Source organism: Orycteropus afer, unplaced genomic scaffold (genome assembly GCF_000298275.1).
Source record: "Orycteropus afer afer isolate SDZICR_OR568_19922 unplaced genomic scaffold, OryAfe1.0 scaffold00378, whole genome shotgun sequence".
Lineage (NCBI taxonomy): Eukaryota > Metazoa > Chordata > Mammalia > Tubulidentata > Orycteropodidae > Orycteropus > Orycteropus afer.
The window spans coordinates 2,268,606-2,275,540 of record NW_006921965.1 but is presented as its reverse complement, the minus strand read 5'-3'; the positions used below and the strand labels follow the sequence as shown (position 1 = coordinate 2,275,540).

The 6,935-nt window shown below is 40.5% G+C and overlaps 1 pseudogene; it reads left to right on the top strand.

Annotated features, from left to right (window-relative positions):
• Positions 1-4,351: 4,351 nt before the first annotated feature.
• On the top strand, positions 4,352-5,398 carry LOC103207577 (annotated as a pseudogene).
• The last annotated feature ends 1,537 nt before the right edge of the window (positions 5,399-6,935 follow it).

Here is a 6,935-nt window from a genome sequence, read left to right as displayed (position 1 = left end):
AATGATAGTAGTATTAACTAGTCTTCCTTGTAGGCATATGGATAATATCCTATCACTGACAGCACTGTACTTCAAGATAGATCTTAAAATGTTCTTTTGATGTTGACTGTTTCTCCATTCCTCTTCTATTTTTCATTCCTGGCATAGTAAGCAATATGATTGCTAGATTCAAAACGGCCAAAACCAGTCCATTTGAGCTCACTAATGCCTAAGATATTGATCTGTATGCATTCCATTTCATTTTTGACAACTTCCAATTTTCAAGATTCATACTTTGCACATCCAGCATTCTGATTATTAATGGAAGTTTGCAGCTATTTCTTCCCATTTTGAGTCATGTCCTATCAGCAAATGGAAAGCTTTACTCCATCCATGTCATTATGGTGGACTCTACTTTGAGGAGGCAGCTCTTCCCCAGTCATATTTCAGTGCTTTCCAACCTGAGGCACTCATCTCCTGGCATTATATCAGGCTTCAGGACTATTCATGGAGTTGTCCAGGAATATATCAGACAGTGGTTCACTGCTATTCATAAGGTCTCCACAGGCTAATTTTTTCAGAAGTAGATGGCCTCATCCTTCTTCCCAGTCTGTCTTAGTCTGGAAGCTTGGCTGAAACCTCTCCAACATGGGTGACCTTGCTGGTATTTGAAATACAGTAGCATAGCCTCCAGCCTTACAGCAACATGCAAGCCACCACAGTATGACAAAACAAATGGTGGATTTTCCTCATAGAATCCTTCAGTAATGCAGTTTGAGGCTTGAATATGTTCTTCCTTTTTTTCAGCTTGAGAAATGCCAAATATATTCTTCCCTTTTGGTTTTCTAACCCTAGGTCTTTGTACATGTCATTTTGGAATACTTTACTTACTTTGTCTTCTCAAGCTGCCCTTTGAAGTCTTCTGTTCAGTTTTTATTTTTCATGTCTTGCTTTCATTTTGTTATTGTTGTTAGGTGCCATCAAGTCAGCTCTGACTCATAGCCACACTATGTACAACAGAACAAAAATCTGCCCGGTCCTGCATCATCCTCACAATATGAGCTGTACCTGAGTGCATGGTTGCAGCCGCTGTGTCGATCCATTTCGTTGAGGGCCTTCCTCATTTTCACTGACCCAACACTTTACCAAGCATGATATCCTTCTCCAGGGAATGGTCCCTTGTGACATGACCAAAGTACATGAGATGAAGTCTGGTCATTCTCACTTCCAAGGAGCATTCTGACTGCACTTCTACTAGAACAGATTTGTTAGTTCTTCTGACAGTCCATGGTACTTTCAGTATTCTTTGCCAACAAGACAACTCAAAAGGATTAACTCTTCTTTGGTCTTCCTTATTCATTGTCCAGCTTTCACATTCATATGAGGCAATTGAAAATACCATGATTTGGGTTAGGCTCACCTTAGTCGTCAGAGATATCTTTGCTCTTCAAGCACTTTAAACAGTTCTTTTGCAGCAGATTTGCCCAGTGCAATATGCCATCTGACTTCTTGACTGCTGCTTCCATTGGTGTTGATTGTGGAATCAAGTAATATGAAATCTGTGACAACTTAAATCTTTTCTCCATTTATCATGATGCTGCTGCTTATTGGTTGTGAGGATTTTTGTTTTCTTTCTGTTGAGGTGTAGTCCATACTGCAGACTGTAGTCTTTAATCTTCATCAGTAAGTGCTTCAAGTTATCCTCACTTTCAGCAAGCCAAGTTGTGTGGTCTGCATATCACAGGTTGTTAATGAGTCTTCCTCCAATCCTGATGGCATGTTCTTCTTCATATAGTCCAGCTTCTTGGATTATTTGCTCAGCATACAGATTTAGTGTTGTTGTTGTTATGTGCCATTGAGTTGGACCCGACTCATAGCAACCCCTCTTTGGGTTTCCAAGGTGGTATCACTACAGAAGTAGATTATCCAACCTTCCTTCCAAGGAGTGGCTGGCAGGTTTGAACTGCCAGCCTTCTGGTTAGGCACTATGCCATCAGAGGTCCTACACATTGAATAAGTATGGTGAAAGTACACGATCCTGACACATTCCCTTCCTGATTTTAAACTATGTGGTATCTATCCCCTTGTTCTGTTTGAACAACAGCCTCCTGGTCTATGTATAGGCTCTTAATGAGTACAATTAAGTGTTCTGGAATTCCCATTCTTCTCAATGTTATCCATAGTTTGTTATGACCTACACACTCAATTGCTTTTTGTAGTCAGTAAAACACAAGTAAACATATTTCTGGTATTTGCTTTTAACCAAGATCCACCTGTCATCACCAATGATATTCTTCCATTCACTTTAGCTACTCTCCATTCAAGAGCAAGTTCCAGAGTCTCATCTGACATTCATTTTCATCTTTTCTTTCTTTCCCATATTTTTGATGACCTTTTGCTTTCTTTGAGGTTGTTCATGTCATTGCATAGCTCATCTGGTCTTTGGTCATTGGTGTTCAATGCATTAAATCTATTCTTCAGATGCTCTCTAAATTCAGGGGAATATAACATGGTTGCATTTTGGCTCTTGTGGATTTGTTTTAATTTTCTTCAGCTTCAACTTGAACTTGCATATGAGCAATTGATGGTCCATTCCACAGTCAGCTTCTGGTCTTGTTTTGACTGATGATATAGAGGTTCTCCATTGTCTCTTTCCACAGATGTAGTCCATTTGATTCCTGTATATTCAATCTGGCATGGTAAGATACATATCTAATGCTGAGTGTATTAGATGAGTTAATATGTGTAGTCCCTTGGAACAGTGCTTGACAAATATTGAATACACATTTAAGGTTGGACATTATTATTATGGAATTTGCTAAAGGCAACAGACAGTAAGTAGAGGACTAACAATGAAGCTTCTAGATTACCCTCCATGTCTCTACTTTTTCCTCATGTTTTCCTGCCTTGTTTGTTCTGTGTTCTTTGATATTTCCTTCATTTTATTTTCTAAATGACTAATTCTATCTTTAGTCATGCCCAATATTCAGTTCAGCTTTACTTCATGATTTAAAAAAAATTCTTAATAAAGTTTTAGTTTCCTAGAATTCTTTCTATTGCTCTGATAGTTTATTTTCCTGGCAGCCTGTTCTTATGTTATGGATGCAATGTCCCCTCTATCCCTCTGTGGCACTAATTAAAGTATTTTGTCTTTTAAGTTATTTTCAATTTCCTGTGTTATATCCATTTTCTTCAGAGTCATGTATTTTGTTTATTTATCATGGTCCTGTCCTTTATGTTAATGGTTTTTTTCAAATACTCAATAATCTGGCAGTGGCTGTTTATATTTATGATTAAAAATCTAGATCAATTAGTGCAGGAAAATAGCATGGTTTCCCTCTGCAGCTGTGTGGGTCTTTTTCTAGAGAGTTCATGGCATGCTTTGTGTAAGTGCAATAGAGTGTTGACAAAAAAAAAAAAAAAAACACTTTACATTTAGGTTCATGGATATAGAATAGACAGGCAGTCTGACAACACCTTCCAAACACCAAAAAAGAGAGTTTTTGGCTGTGGAAGGCTTAAGTGTGGTTCTTTCCTGAACAGATCTACTTCCCTCTCCAGTCCTTGTTCAACTTCTCATCTGGGAATGCCTGGGACACTTTCAGCTTTGCTTCTGTGTCAGGTTTCTATTTAAAAGCATTTCTCAGGGAGTGACATCATCAAGATGGCAGTATAAGATGTTCCTTGTGTCCATCCTCAAAAGAAAATTTAAAAAACAATCAGAAACTGGAGATTAAACTGCCAGAATTCTGATGAACAGTCAGATGTTCACAGCAATGAAGTGAATGTTGAATCAAGAAAAGGTTATGTCAAGAAAACAGTGGGAAAGCTCTGTGCCTTTTTTAAAAATAATTTATTTTATTGGTGTTGAGAATATACACAGAAAAGCATACATCAATTCAATAGTTTCTCCATGTACAATTCAGTGACGTTGATTATACTTTTCAAATTGTGCAACAATTCTCATCCTCCTTTTCTGAGTTGTACTTCCCTGGTTAGCATAAACTATAAGGTTAGCACCTTATTCTTTTGAGTTGCTGTTGTCAATTTGATCCCATATAAATAATGTTTTCTTTTTTTTAATATGATAAAAATTTTAGTAATTATAACTACTTTTTATCATTGAGAAACATTTATGAGGCATCTATTATTTGCCAGCAACTGTGGGATACATGCTATTTTAATGCCAGAGTCATTTTGAAGCAACCTAAAATAAATACATAAATTTCACATCCTTTAATTTAGCGAGTAATCTATACAACATATATCCCCTTAATTATATGTTGCCTTCCCTTTCACCTAAGTGAATATGTGTCTACCCTCTAGTTAGTGGTTTACTCTTCCCTTTGCCTCCCACCCCTGGGAGCCCACCATGCACGCCCACCATCTGCCATTGCTCCTGCTGCACGCCTGGTGGGCTCTGCTCCAAGTGGGTGCCAAAATCATGGCCACACTGCCTCTGCGTAAGCTGGGGCAGCCCTCCTCACCATCCCCTCTTGCGTACATGCTGAGTCTCTACCCTGACCCACTGTTCCGGGCTGACTTCATCCACAGCCTTCTGGCGCAAGATGTGGGGGTGGAAGGGCAGAAATAGACCTTTGTATTTGACTTCTCGTTCCTGAGCCAAGAAGAGGATCTGGGGTGGGCTGAGCTCCGGCTGCAGCTGTCTATCCCTGTGGACCTTCCCACTGAGGCCCCGCTCTCCATCGACATTTTCCACCAGCCAAAGCTGGACAGGGAGCAGGACCCAGCTGGTTGCCGGGAGCGTCTTCAGATGGACCTGTTCACTATCACTCCATCCCAAATCACCTTCTCCCCAGGCAGCACGGTTCTGGAAGTGACCAAGCCACTCTCCAAGTAGCTGAAGCACCCCAGGGAGCTGGAAGAGCAGATTTCCAGGCAGACCAGAGAGTGTTGGCAACGGTCCCCCTAATCGCCCATCCCTCAAGTGCTGCTCATGCTCTACTCCAATCTCTCCCAGCAGCAGAGGCTATTTGGTGGCTCCACGTTACTGTGGGAGGCTGAGAGCTCTTGGCAGGCCCAGAAAGGACAGTTGTCCCATGAGAGAGGCAGGTGGCACCGGCGACATCACTTGCCAGACAGAAGCCAACTGTGTCGGAAGGTCAAGTTCCAGGTGGACTTCAACCAGATTGGATGGGGCTCCTGAATCATCTACCCCAAGTAGTACAATGCCTATTGCTGCAAGGGTGAGGGTCCCAACCCTGTTGGGGAGGAGTTTCATCTGACCAACCATGGGTACATCCAGAGTCTGCTGGAACATTACCAGCCCCACCGAGTCCCTTCCACCTGCTGTGTCCCCGTGAAGACTAAGCCATTGAGTATGCTCTATGTGGAAAATGGCAGAGTCCTCCTAGATCATCATAAAGACATGATAGTGGAAGAATATGGATGCATTTGAAGAGATTTTGAAGGGATGCTGGATTTGCCCGTATACTGCAAGGTTGAGAAGTTCTTAGGAGATGATTGCCATCTAAGGCAATGAAACAAAGAGGGGCAAGATTTCCTTTTTTATGTAAACCTTTTTCTGGGTTTTTACAATAGTAGCATCATATAATACTTGTCTTTTAGTGATTGACTAATTTCACTTAACATAATGTCATCTAGGGTCATCCATGTTGGTTATGAGATATCTTTCAGATTCATCATTGTTCTTTAACATTGCATAGTATTCCATTGTGTGTATGTACTATGGCTTGGTTATCCATTCATCCATTCATTCATGGATATTTAGGTTGTTTACATCTTTTTGCTACTGTGAATGGTGTTGTAATGAACATGGGTGTGCATATATCTGTTCATGTCATGGCTCTTACTTCTCTAGGATACATACCTAGTAGTGGGATTGCTGGATCATAGAAAGATTAGGAAATCTAATTCTGTAGGGATACCACCCAGAAACCCAAGGAGGGGTTGCTATGAATAGGGATCGACTCATGGCAGTGAGTTTGGGTTTTTTTAAAAATAGTATTTCTATTGTCAGCTTTTTAAGAAAGCACCATACCATTTTCCACAGGTGTTACACCAACATTTTACAATCCCTCTAGCAGTGTATGAGAGTTCCAGTCTTTCTACATCCTCACCAGTATTTGTTGTTTTTTTGAACTTTGATATTAATGCTGAAGTAAGATGATATCTTATTGTTGTTTTGATTTGCATCTCTCTAACGGCTAATGATTGCAAGCATTTCTTCATGTGCTTGATGGCTGCCTGAATATCCTCTTTGGTAAACTGTCTATTCATGTCCTCTGCCCATAAAAATAATTCTTCAAATAGCACAATGCTCTAGGCAGACATTCTTTAATAATTAGACTAAACTATTGTTTGGTTTTAAGAAGACCTCAGGGAATTTTTTTGGTTTGAGGTTTAAATAATTTCTCAGAGCAATAGTTTTGGTGGTTCACCTAGCTTCCATGGTTCCAGAAAATCTGGATTTCATGAGAATTTTAAATTCTGTTCTCCTTTTTCTCCCTTTTGATCAGGGTTCTGTAGGTCTTTGATCAAATGTTCATTAATCTTAGTTGGCCACTGTCCAGATGGTCTCATGGCAAATCTGTGGCTTTTTATTAATGAACTGAGCCCCTCCTCTATCCCAGCTTGTCAATGGGTTTGAAGTAGACACCTGCATTTCCAGCCTGGGACCCTGGTCTGAGCTTCTGAAGGGAACAGACCACTCCTTATGCATTATTGTGTGTGTCTGTTAGAGTGATAAAAAATATCATGATAAATGGAGAAAAATTGGCAGGTTGTCAAGTTTCATTCTGCTTAGATCAACGATGTGCACGAAAGTGGTGCTGTTGTTGTTATTTGTCATTCAGTCTGCCCCGACTCATAGCAACTCCTCCTTGGGTTTCCGAGGCAGTATCACTACAGAAGTAGATTGCCCCATCTTCCTTCCGAGGAGTGGCTGGTGGGTTTGAACCGCCAGCCTTCTGGTT